At 33.2% G+C, this 14,769-nt stretch overlaps 1 pseudogene; it reads right to left on the minus strand.

The window, feature by feature from the left end:
* Nucleotides 1-315: 315 nt before the first annotated feature.
* Nucleotides 316-14,769, minus strand: part of LOC132121873 (serine/threonine-protein phosphatase CPPED1-like) — a 42,266-nt pseudogene continuing 27,812 nt past the window's right edge.

Here is a 14,769-nt window from a genome sequence, read left to right on the forward strand (position 1 = left end):
CGAAAAACATAAGCTATATAAAATATATCAACTTACCGTGTGCTTTTTTTCGTTGGAAAACAGCAGCTCGCTATTCTTGGTCCTCGTTGAGAAGCATCGCGACGCAATCATGAGTTATTTACTAAACTGAAAGATTATGATTTGAATTTGTGAGTGACAGACAAGTAGAAGGGTGGGGGCACACTGGGGGGCCAATTAGTTTTCAGGAGGGGCCAGTGCCCCCATGTCCCCTCCCCTGGCTATGCCAATGTCAGGTTCTATAATGGATGCTGAAGATGAAGATAAAACTACATGATTAGTGATCTTTAGGTGGATTCAAACCAACAATTTCTTAACATCTTTGTCCATTCCTCTTTTGGTTAATTGGTTCAGACTATGATGGATGATGTCATCTTCAGTAATTACCACCACTCACACACCATGAGTGTCGTCTCCCAACTGACAACCAACAGCGGAGCTCACCACCATATCCAGCCCATCATAGCAGCCCCCTGCATTTCTGTGGTTGTGACTGGAGAACACAGCTTTCACCCCTGAAATGAGAGATATATGTGACCCTGGACCACAAAACCAGTCATAAGTAGCACGGGTATATTTGCAGCAATAGCCAAAAATACACTGTATGGGTCAAAATTATAGATTTTTTTTTGTGCAAAAAATTATTAGTATATTAAGTAAAGATCATGCTCTATTAAGATATTTTGTACATTCCCTACCATAAATATAACAAAACTTAATTTTTGTTTAGTCATATGCATTGCTAAGAACTTTTCTAAATATTTAGGAATTGTTTTTTTGTTGTTGTTTTTTTTTCACTCTCAGATTCCAGATTTTCAAATAGTTGTATCTGGGACAAATATTGTCCGATCCTAACAAACAGTACACCAATTGAAATCTTATTTTTTCAGATTATTATAAATCTCAATTTCAATAAATTGACCATTACTGGTTTTGTGGTCCAGGGTCACATATAGTTAAAGTATAATTAAAAATAAACATTTTCTCCAGTGAAATCAAACAAAATATTCAATTCATGATCACATTAGTCTTAATTTCACACCTACAAATAGACACAGACCATTCGATGACTGGATACATATTGATGCATCTGATGCATATTGCTTACAAAACTCTAATATGGCTCATGTATACCTTGAATCCAAATGCAAGTCTTTTTAAATACAACTAAATAAATCTAAATGCAACTAAGGTGTACTTGCCAGGTTGATACAAGGTCATTTGGAGGATGAAATAATCACTGAACTTGCCAACTTTTGCAACTTTTGTGACATAAAATCCTTAAAAGAAATTCAAAGTTTTAAGTATGCTACATATACATTTTCACTTTATTTTCTGAGTTTGTCTGTGTACTTGTTACTGTTGGAAAGGTAGAAATGCTGTTCTCATAGTCTAAACAGTTTCTCTTCTTTGCAAGCTTAACATTTGTCTACTTTATACCCACATAAAATGTTCCAATATTTTTGTTAGTGTGAGTAGTAGTAATTATGATACACATTATGCCAAGATGATTTATGACTTTGACCTTTGACCTTTTGACAGGTTGAACTTCCGGTGACCTTATGATGGATGGGTTGAACTTCCGGAATGAGTTCATGGTTAACCTATGACCGTTTCCCACGCATCGATCATGTGGTTTTGACAGAAAGTTTTACCCTATTGACCTAGTTAGTTCTAAATTATATATTTTGACGGGTAGTTAAAACGGTAAAGGAAACACTCCCCACGCATCGATCATGTGGTTTTGACAGAAAGTTTTACCCTATTGCCCTAGTTAGTTCTAAATCATGGTTTTAGGAAAACCCTCCCCTACGCTGTTTGAACTTTGTGTCAGTTAGCTTGTTTGAAGTTTGTGTCAGTTAGCTTGTTTGAAGTTTATCCCAGTTATACGGTTATGTGTGTGTGTGTGTGTCTCCCCCCTCCCATTACATTCCTGAGCAGTGTATAAATGGGATCGGTGTGTTCTACGTTTATATATAAAACATCATATAATTTATTTAATCTAAAACAATTAAAGGTTGAAAAACATTTCAGTTATTTCTCATTCATATATAAAACATTATATAATTTATATAATATAGTAATTATCATGCTAAAGTTGAAAACATTTTAGTTATTTCACATTTATATATATATATATATATATATATATATATATATATATATATATATATATATATATATATAAACATTATATAATTTATATATAAAACATTATATAATTTACTAAAACAATTAAAGGTTTAAAACACATTTTAGTTATTTCATATATGAGGCATTCAGTTATTTCACATTTATATATATATATATATATAAACATTATATAATTTATATAATATAATTAATTATCATGCTAAGGTTGAAAAACATTTAAGTTATTTCACATTTATATATAAAACATTATATAATTTATATAATATAATAATCATCATGCTAAAGTTGAAAACATTTTAGTTATTTCACATTTATATATAAAACATTATATAATTTATATAATATTTATATAATTTATATAATATAATTAATTATCATGCTAAAGTTGAAAAACATGCCGTTCTTTATATTCTATCTTTTATATAATATACATAATCTAAAAGCAATTTAACTAAGGTTGAAAAACATTGTGTTCTTTTAAAAAGGTTATAAATGAAACGTTTATAAAAATATAGTGAAACCGACTGTTTCAGATAAAACAAGATCCATTTTTTTAGGGGGCAGAAGAAGCTGTTTTCACATCAGCTTTGATCCTGACCCTCTGTGTCCCACTGTCTACGTCTGCACGCTACAGTGCACACTCGTCCGAATTTACTACAAAATCACAATATCTTCAAAGCCATTGCTAATTAAAACTAACGTATCTCACGCAGGAGTACCGTGTTTTGACAGTTTTCTGACGGTTCACCTATGAATTACGGTTGGTGCGCGGCTAGCATCTCTTGTACCCCTCTCTCTCTCTCTCTCTCTCTCTCCCTCTCATACATTCATTCGTCTCCAAGTCTTATTTTCTTCTTTTAATGAATATAAACACATTATACATTCGCAAACAATATAAAACAAAACATTTACATTAGTTTTTGTCATCACTAAAAATATACATTTTACCAGGATCGGGGAAAAAATATAGAATTGAACACAATGAAGAATATGGTCTATTGAGGAACCCGGATGTGTCATTGACACAATTCAGTTAAAATAATTTCACATTAATCGTTGCAAAACATTTTCTATATTATATTTAAAACCTTTTATATCCATCTTTATATCATATCTTTTTCAAAAAGCTGTTTAATTATTTATTTTAACCGTACACCTACAGTACCACCACACACTAAAATGCTGCATGCACGTACATTTTTAATTAAATTTAGTTTTAAGCAATCTGAAATATGACTACCCTATACATTTAATCATAAACCACACGTACCATGTTATATCACTATAATATCCATTCCACTATACAATTTTGTATTCTGATAAACCATATAAACAAGCGTACATACGCATGAACATATCAAGTTAAAAAGAGACTTATATCTATTTTAAAAAATATGAAAAAATAAATAAATAAAATTATATATGACAACGTGTTACTAAACCAGAACACACGTTTTAAACAAGTATTCATCATGTTTATAAAACACATCGCAGTAACAGACATGTTACTAAACCAAACCAAATCATTTATCATACATTTTTAATCATGTATTCAACATATACTTATAACACCAATGTCTGGGGGAGGCCAAAATACCTCCAGTCACCCCAAAACCCACTCAGACTCCAGGGGTTAAAGAATATGGAAATAAATAATTATATAACGACATCAGGCTACTAAAGCAATTCATTAAACAACAAAAAAAAAAGTATTCAACATTTAAGTTAATCAAACTTATAAAACACACCATTCTCTTCTTTTAAAAAAAAGAAGAAGAGCATTTTTCTTATTTTAAATCTGATTTTATATATAGCATAGTATATAAAATAAAGATTTCTGATGATACATATAAAAAAAAATATCCCTTACATTTTTTTTAGACCGGTAAGAGATGTCCAAACATGAATGAAATATCCCCAAAATAAAATAATACGACTTAAAAAATTAAAATAAAATGTTTAAAGTTAAAACAGGATCTCACAGGTCCTAGTCCGGGTATTCTTCTGTATGCGAGACCTGAAGGGGTGCTTCACACACCGTGTACCGTTTGATTTGTTTAGGTTGTAATAGTTTTAAGTGTAAAACAGCTAGACTTCATTTTTGCGTCGATGCTTCATGCGATCACACTTTTTGGACAGACACAAAGTTGCCCTAAAAGAAATATCTCGAAGAGAAAAACTAACTTAATTTCTTAATTTTCATTTATTTCTATTACGATAAAGGCACACAAAGATCGCCTAAAAACGTACGGCCGTCGAAAATCTTGATACGGCTAGATCTCGAGGTGTAAGAAAAATGTCATTTACAAAACATTGTGATTCTTTGATGTGAAACACCCTTGACATGATCTGCTGGCCTGCATAAATGTTTTAGCACGGCTATTTACACCAATAGTCATAAATGTTTAGCACGGCTATTTACACCAATAGTCATAAATGTTTAGCACGGCTATTTACACCTATAGTATGAGAACTGTATATTGTGTCACTCGCATAGAAAATTAATTACTGGTTTATCCGGGCTCAAAAGGAAATGATGATAATAGTTGACACATCCTTAGCTCATACATTTCTTTCATTTTGAAAATTGCAGCTGCCGGCGCTTAAATTTTTTTAGTAAACCATTTAACATTACACAATGCCTACAAAATAATCAAAGCGTATGCTTTCTGCTCTAGGTAAGAACATTTACACCGAGTGTTATAGGCCCGGTAAATAATTTGAAAATAGTATTTCTGTCGAATGAGAAAAGAAAATACTACGTTCTGCTACGTTCTGTAAGCTCTGCTAATATTAAAGTGAGGTTATTGAACGCAGTCTCAGCTGCATCCGACCACCTGAACGGAGTACTGGGAGAGGTCAAGGCTGTCAGAGGTGAGGCTAGTTGGCCAAAATACCTCCATTTAAAAGCAAAATTAAAATATAAAAATGACCTTCTGGGTTTTTTACGTAGTGCTTTTCAGTTACTGTAAGATCGCTTTACACTAGTGTAATGAAAGTTAACTTTTCTTAAAGTTTATAGTTGTATTTTACTGTATCCGCATCCTTCTATCCTGTAGATTGTATGTGTACTGTAAAATAACAAATATACATTTTGCTTAAAGTCAGTAAAATAATTACACCTAGAATTTGAAACGAGTTTAAACACATTGTGTGTCACTAAAGCAAGGCACACCGTCTATCGTCTTATTTTTTAAATAACCTGATGACCGGCATCGTCTCTTCATATAATTTATGCACCCGAGTGGTTTTCTCACACGAGTAGAAAACTCTGTCTCTTTGGATGTGTTTGGCAGAAACATAATTTCTACATCAGAAACATTTTTTTAATGTACGACTGAACTTTTCTCATTCGACAGAAATACTATTTTCAAATTATTTACCGGGCCTATAACACTCGGTGTAAATGTTCTTACCTAGAGCAGAAAGCATACGCTTTGATTATTTTGTAGGCATTGTGTAATGTTAAATGGTTTACTAAAAAAATTTAAGCGCCGGCAGCTGTAATTTTCAAAATGAAAGAAATGTATGAGCTAAGGATGTGTCAACTATTATCATCATTTCCTTTTGAGCCCGGATAAACCGGTAATTAATTTTCTATGCGAGTGACACAATATACAGTTCTCATACTATAGGTGTAAATAGCCGTGCTAAACATTTATGACTATTGGTGTAAATAGCCGTGCTAAACATTTATGACTATTGGTGTAAATAGCCGTGCTAAAACATTTATGCAGGCCAGCAGATCATGTCAAGGGTGTTTCACATCAAAGAATCACAATGTTTTGTAAATGACATTTTTCTTACACCTCGAGATCTAGCCGTATCAAGATTTTCGACGGCCGTACGTTTTTAGGCGATCTTTGTGTGCCTTTATCGTAATAGAAATAAATGAAAATTAAGAAATTAAGTTAGTTTTTCTCTTCGAGATATTTCTTTTAGGGCAACTTTGTGTCTGTCCAAAAAGTGTGATCGCATGAAGCATCGACGCAAAAATGAAGTCTAGCTGTTTTACACTTAAAACTATTACAACCTAAACAAATCAAACGGTACACTCGTTTAAGTTTGAGCGTGTTAAAGTTTCCACACTCTTGTTTAGATACATTTTTTATCCATAACCTTTCGTGTATTCGAGCGACCAAATCACTAAGAAAGACAGTATAGCGAGAAAACTAACGTTTACAACGCATATAGATTTCAGAATACAATTGTTAAAGTTTTTTTTTTTTTGTTAAATGTTGATTTGTAAATGATATTTTTATTACTCCGTTAGATTTAGTCATTGTGTTCGGATAGCCTATGACACAATTCACATTTTGTTTTAAGACTCCTGTAAGTTCATGCTAACTCTCGCGTGGGAAAGAGAGCGGGGTGAGCGCATTCTATTCATTTAAGAAAAATTATTAAACATTTGCCTAAACTTTTTTTTATTATTTTGACAAAACACAACACGACGACATTAAAGAATGTTATCAGTTCCTACGGCCATCTTCTTTGATTCAAATAAAGCAACATCTCTGGTGTACGTGTGTATGTGCTAAACATCTTTGCTTCTCCACTTCTCCAGATTTGTTAGATGGGCTACCGTTGTAATACAATCACATTTGAGAACTACGATGTTCTCACTTTTGTAACGGTTATAGAAAAATGCCGTACACACTTTTGCATTTCACAATTCAGTGATTTTAGCTGTAATGAGCACATAAGACAAAAATTGTCAATGTGTGACTCATAAACATGTATAATTTTATTTATTTATTTTTACCAGAGATAGGCGACCGATCTGTTGACACGTTGTTTTGCAGTTTTCTCTGACTGTGGTCAAAGAGTTTTCTCTGACTGCGGTCAAACATACAGTCCCTGTTCATAGGAATTTTACAGCATAAAAATATCGCCCCTACATCTAGAGCTCTTGTTCATATAGCCGATGACCACGTTCACATTTTACTCGTCGTACTTGTTTCAGCATCTCCGCTTGACATTAAAGAGTAGGCCTATGCCCCTCGGTCGTAAGCATTATCATCTGCCGTGTGCTGAGATTTTTCTGCTTTGTCCACTTTTGACGGATTTGCTAGGGGACTATGTCACCTTGTTGTAACGTGATTACGTTTAAGATCCATAAGATTGCGCTAAATGCCCTTGAATAGGTTATAGACATACTCTTTTATACAGGAAACGTGTATCAGAATAACAAATACCTAATAGTGAAATCCAGTATTCTAAACTATTGTGAAAGTTTTTTATGCAACTCTGTAAATAGCTTTTTTTTTTTCTACTACTGTATACATTATTGTTTGGTTGTCTTTGTACAGTATTTCAATAAATAAACCATTGTTGATAAGTCGTTCATTTAAGTGAGAGGCGGGATGATTTTGACTGTTTTAGTCATTCATCGTGCTTAAGGTCTGATCCGGAAACCGCGCTACGTCTGGAACTGCGCTTTGTCACGTCTAAATAACCCGTTGTTCTTTAAGAAAACACGAGGCGAGCAGTTTCTGACATCTATTAATTCACTTCATTTTTTTCACAACCGCAAATGTTTTGTTTAGCATACATATTAGTTTTAGTCAGTTACATAGTCGTCACGCATGAAGTTTATAGTTATTTTAAATAATTATGATAGAGTTACAGGTTTAGGTTAGTGGGGTGCCTGTAAGCAGTGAAAACTTCAAGCATCGTAGACGACGGTGTTACTCAAACAGCCCATAGCGTTATCTTTTAACAAACTATTGTATTGCGCGTTACTAAGACAAAATCTGTAACAGTGTTCATTAATATGTTGAAATGAAAATAAACATACAAAACTTTATAATGACCGCGAGTTCAATATAGCTTAACACCGCATAGACAAATGTTTGTTCTAACTCTTTCGCCCTAAAATTGCGAGATTTCTTGACTTTGCCGTGTTTAACGGACTATAGATCTCATTGCACCGTAGCGAACTGTAAACCACACACTTTCTCATCAAAAGAAAACAGCACATGTTTAAAGCTATTACACCATAAACTGTCTAAAGTTGTTAATGTACAAGCACAGTAAACTATTTCTACAAAAAATATCATCGCACTACTGTTTTTTTTTTTTTCGTATAATACATCGTTCAACAATACTTTTGCACAGTCATTCGACTGTATTTATTACCGCCGTTCTCACGTTCCTGCTGTTCATAATGTATATATAATCCTTCATTGCTCTGTTCATAATGTACATACAATCCCTACATTGCATTCATATTTATATTCTGTATATACTCTGATCAATATTGTACGTATATAGCAACTCCACTGTATATTCTGTATATCATAGCTTTACTAACTCTGCACTTTTATGTATATAAAACACTATATTCTCGCACTTCTGGTTAGATGCTAACTGCATTTCATTAGCTCTGTACTTGTACTCTGCATAATGACAATAAAGTTGAATCTAATCTAATCTAAACAAGTACAATCGTAAGCTTCCAGGACTTTGCTCATTCTTTCTGTTTAAATTTGTTTAAACTGACTTTCACATTCTTATCTTATTTTCACCAACTAAGTGTAATTCCTAGGCCTCGCAGATTGTTTTCTAGTTTTGGCCGTCAACCTCTTTGTTCATTTCATGAAATATTTTATCTCTTATGTTATATCATTATACTATCCTAGTTTATATCAGATACAAGTTTGTTTCTTCATATTTCTCGCAAGTCAAACCCTAACCAGGCCCTCCCATCACCCTCCTCCGCTTTTGTGTGCAACGCCTCCAACCCATTTTTATTTTTTGTTCGAATGTACAGAAGATCCGCCACTACTTCCTCGTGACTACGGCTATTCTTTATCACCTGTGAGCGGCTGACCTCATAAACTCTGCAGTTATCGCAGGTTTTCTTATGATCCGCGAACATCTTGTCAATCAAACTGCAATATCTTGTCAATCAAAACATTATCTACGTGGACTGACAGAATCGGCTTCAACGATCAAAACGATCAAATAAAAAACTGCGCAAGGCCCGGATCGTCGTGGATTTTAAAAACACTCAGTTTACGTCTTGAAACTGAAATTGCACAAGGCCTGGATCGTCGTGGATTTTAAAAACACTCGGTTTACGTCTTGAAATAAATTCTGAAAAGGATGTCTGCCACTACCAGCGATGCTGAGGATGAGCGAGTGGAGTGCGGCTGTGCCGAAGGAAAGATGTGTGCTGTAAAAATGTATATTTTTAGTGATGACAAAAACTAATGTAAATGTTTTGTTTTATATTGTTTGCGAATGTATAATGTGTTTATATTCATTAAAAGAAGAAAATAAGACTTGGAGACGAATGAATGTATGAGAGGGAGAGAGAGAGAGAGAGAGAGAGAGAGAGGGGTACAAGAGATGCTAGCCGCGCACCAACCGTAATTCATAGGTGAACCGTCAGAAAACTGTCAAAACACGGTACTCCTGCGTGAGATACGTTAGTTTTAATTAGCAATGGCTTTGAAGATATTGTGATTTTGTAGTAAATTCGGACGAGTGTGCACTGTAGCGTGCAGACGTAGACAGTGGGACACAGAGGGTCAGGATCAAAGCTGATGTGAAAACAGCTTCTTCTGCCCCCTAAAAAAATGGATCTTGTTTTATCTGAAACAGTCGGTTTCACTATATTTTTATAAACGTTTCATTTATAACCTTTTTAAAAGAACACAATGTTTTTCAACCTTAGTTAAATTGCTTTTAGATTATGTATATTATATAAAAGATAGAATATAAAGAACGGCATGTTTTTCAACTTTAGCATGATAATTAATTATATTATATAAATTATATAAATATTATATAAATTATATAATGTTTTATATATAAATGTGAAATAACTAAAATGTTTTCAACTTTAGCATGATGATTATTATATTATATAAATTATAGGCTGTTTTATATATAAATGTGAAATAACTAAAATGTTTTTCAACCTTAGCATGATAATTAATTATATCATATAAATTATATAATGTTATATATATATATATATATATATATATATATATATATATATATATAAATGTGAAATAACTGAATGTCACATATATGAAATAACTAAAATGTTTTTTAAACCTTTAATTAATTATATTATATAAATTATAGAATGTTTTATATATAAATGTGAAATAACTGAATGTCTCATATATGAAATAACTAAAATGTGTTTTAAACCTTTAATTGTTTTAGTAAATTATATAATGTTTTATATATAAATTCTATAATGTTATATATATATATATATATATATATATATATATAAATATAAATATAAATATAAATGTGAAATAACTAAAATGTTTTCAACTTTAGCATGATAATTACTATATTATATAAATGATATAATGTTTTATATATGAATGTGAAATAACTGAAATGTTTTTCAACCTTAGCATGATAATTAATTATATTATATAAATTATATAAATATTACATAAATTATAGGATGTTTTATATATAAACGTATAACACACCGATCCCATTTATACACTGCTCAGGAATGTAATGGGAGGGGGGAGACACACACACACACACATAACCGTATAACTGGGATAAACTTCAAACAAGCTAACTGACACAAACTTCAAACAAGCTAACTGACACAAACTTCAAACAAGCTAACTGACACAAAGTTCAAACAGCGTAGGGGAGGGTTTCCTAAAACCATGATTTAGAACTAACTAGGGCAATAGGGTAAAACTTTCTGTCAAAACCACATGATCGATGCGGGGGGAGGGTTTCCTTTACCGTTTAAACTAGCGGTCAAAAAAAATCTGATTTAGAACTAACTAGGTCAATAGGGTAAAACTTTCTGTCAAAACCACATGATCGATGCGTGGGAAACGGTCATAGGTTAACCATGAACTCATTCCGGAAGTTCAACCCATCCATCATAAGGTCACCGGAAGTTCAACCTGTCAAAAGGTCAAAGTCATAAATCATCTTGGCATAATGTGCATCATAATTACTACTAGTGTGTTGCAGTAACTGATGTGAATGTCTAGACGGCTAGATGTCTGTCTGAAAATAATAAAAACTGTCTATCTATCTATCTATCTATCTATCTATCTATCTATCTATCTATCTATCTATCTATCTATCTATCTATCTATCTATCTATCTATCTATCTATCTATCTTTTTTTCTGGAGGGTTTCTCTGTGACTGGAACGAGATATCCTACCCTAATTAAAGCATTCAAAGTCATCGTCTGGAGTCTGTCTGGTTACTGCTACACTGGTGTAGTGGAACACTAGAAATCTTATTCCAGAGTGATAGTTTTCATGGGGGTGAGACATCATCCGACTCAGTGTGACACTCTTAGGCATTGGGTAATAATTCTTAACTGAAATGTCTAAGGCCTGGTTCTCCAGTGCAGTCAGATCTATTGTTGATGCGGTCAGAGACACCTAAGGATAATATCTGGTGTTGGGAGACACCCAGTTTAACTTAGATCAGATGCATATGAGAATTTCTACCACACACACACACACACACACACACACACACACAATAACTTTTTAAAGTTGTTTCTTCAACACATTTATTGTGATAGTCTGTTTTAGATAAACCATCCTTAAATGACACTTAAAGACAAAACTAACAGAAGTTACACTGTCAAGTTTAGAAAAGTTAGATTTTTTTAATGAAATGCATACTTCATTCAGCAATGATCATCAATCTGATCAAAAGTGACAGTAAAGTAATATTACAAAATATGTTTATAAAAAATCTGTTCTTTTAAACTTTCCATTGACCAAAGAATCCTCAAAATGTTAAGAAAAATATTAAGTTACACAGTTGTTTTCAACATTGATGTTTATTGAGCGTCAGATCAGCATATTACGTTACAGGAGTAATGGCTTCTGAGAATTGAACTTTGCATCACAGGAATAAATTATATTCTAAAATGGATTCATATTAATAGATTATAATTTTGAATGTGTATTATGTAAATTTAGATATACACTACAGTATTATTATTATATTAACATATTAAAATGTTATTTAAATTGTAATATTTCACAACTCTAATATTTCACAATGTTAGTGTTTTTACTGTTTTTTTTTAAATAATTAAATAAATGCAGCCTTGATTAGTATAAGAGACTTCTTTAAAAAATATTAACAAATCTTTCCGATCCCACACTTTTGAGAAGTATAACACAGATGTTAGTCAGATAGTCTGTTCCATTCTAAGTAGTCAGTTCTTGACCAGCATGAATTGCAATGTGGAGCACATTTATGCAAAAGATTAATCAAACCAACATTATGAGGCTATTTGCTCAACACTGCCACTGACTGAAACATCTGCATTTCTTGTCTGATTGTCTGTCTCCACGTAGACACGACTGCAAATCCACATGGGCATGGGCAGTTTCCCGTCCATCTGCATAACCATTGTGAAGCTTCTCATCTCTCCCCTGCAGCAGGGGCCAAGGCTCTGCCATTCAGGAAATTTAAAGCAAAGTTCATCAAACAAGTCACAGAGAGTGAGAGACACAAATGAGCTCTCTCTTTTTTGAGGGACGTGAAACTGGAGGTGGGTCTTCCACAGTTCAGCTGAGGTTTCTTTTCTGAAGAGAATTTAGAAAAGTTGGTACCCCATACCAAGGTAATAGATGCATTTGGAAACAAGAAACGAAATATCACATGAATTTTTAATTCAGAGAGAATAAAGGTGCCAAAAACCACAGTGATGATGGCAAGGAAGAAGATGGCACACCAAAATCCATAGAAGAAGAACGGAGAAAATGATAATGACAGAACACAATGTTTAGAGACTGCTGTTTGCTGTCAAGAGTTCATCTAAATTACACAAGTTGTTCTTATTCCACACGCACTTGAGAGCTATCTGCATGCTCTGTTGGACACTGCTAATGAAACCAAACCACACAAGCAGACACAATTACAAATACCTTGACACTCAAAGACTTACACAGTGCAGCACATAGAGCAGAAACCATCCCAAAAATGTAAAAATAATTAAAACAACAGGAACAAAACATTTGGATGAATTATAACTGCATTTAAATTACTTCAGTTGGCAGATTATGCACATTTTAAGCATCTTTCACATATCATAACCTCTAATCCACTTGATGGAAACAAGCAACAGAAACATAACGTATAAAGAAAAAAAAAAGTGTCCAATTATCTGGAGAAGTCAGATGTGAAACTGAGGAAGGGGAAGAAAAATCAAAGCACTTCTTAAACAAATCATTTACTCTAAGGACACTCTCTCTACTGCACTACCGAACAGAATAATTAGACATGCAATACTGTTAATGATGACTGCACATATCTAATGTAACTACACATCAGCCTGAAACCTGCTACACTTTCCACAAATACTGCACAAATCAGGGCCTGAAATTAAAAAAAAAAAAGATTTGTTTGTGTTATTTTCTATGAGCGGTCAGCAAAAGTACGTGCTTGACATTAAGAAAGCATCCTTTCATCCTTTAAAATCAGTCAGTGCATGTTTCTTTCAGTTTAAACTCAAATCATGCATTTTAGTCTGGGACTAGATTTAAGCTTTGTTTCACAGACCAGGTGTCAATAGAGCAAATTTATAAAGTGAATGAACTAACCAATGAACAAACCAATCAATCAAATGTATGTTTATATATATATATATATATATATATAGTACAGACCAAAAGTTTGAACACACCTTCTCATTCAAAGAGTTTTCTTTATTTTCATGACTATGAAAATTGTAGAGTCACACTGAAGGCATCTAGGGCTATTTGACCAAGAAGAAGAGTGATGGGGTGCTGCGTCAGATGACCTGACCTCCACAGTCACCGGACCTGAACCCAATCGAGATGGTGTAGGGGTGAGCTGGACCGCAGACAGAAGGTAAAAGGGCCAACAAGTGCTAAGCATCTCTCGGGGAACTCCTTCAAGACTGTTGGAAGATCATTTCAGGTGACTACCTCTTGAAGCTCATCAAGAGAATGCCAAGAGTGTGCAAAGCAGTAATCAAAGCAAAAGGTGGCTACTTTGAAGAACCTAGAATATGACATATTTTCAGTTGTTTCACACTTTTTTGTTATGTATATAATTCCATATATAATTCCACATGTGTTAATTCATAGTTTTGATGCCTTCAGTGTGAATCTACAATTTTCATAGTCATGAAAATAAAGAAAGGTGTGTCCAAACTTTTGGTCTGTACTGTATATATATATATATATATATATATATATATATTTATGCTTTTAATGGAACAATAGAAAGTCTTTACAAAATCAAGACTTAAAAAAAAAAGTTGCATTAATATGTGTCTCTCTGTTTGCACATACTGTAGCTTTATATGCCATAAAGGTTTCTGCATTTTTTGCAACGGTGTCTCAGCACGCTTACAGTCGCTTCTTTTCTCGGTTGTGATTTTTGGCTGTGAACATATCAGTGTGTCCATACTCCCACCAGTTCTGTAATCAGGCTGATTAATAAGCTGTGATCTCTCAACAAACAGTGCTGTGGTGGAATCACTTGTGGAGATTTTCTGTAAAGTCAGTAGTTTCTGCATGTTTATAAGAAGATATCCTTGTAAAGATGAACAAAAAATGCCATTCCGCTGAGAATTCTGGGA

This window comes from Carassius carassius, chromosome 40 (genome assembly GCF_963082965.1).
Source record: "Carassius carassius chromosome 40, fCarCar2.1, whole genome shotgun sequence".
Taxonomy (NCBI): Eukaryota; Metazoa; Chordata; class Actinopteri; order Cypriniformes; family Cyprinidae; genus Carassius; species Carassius carassius.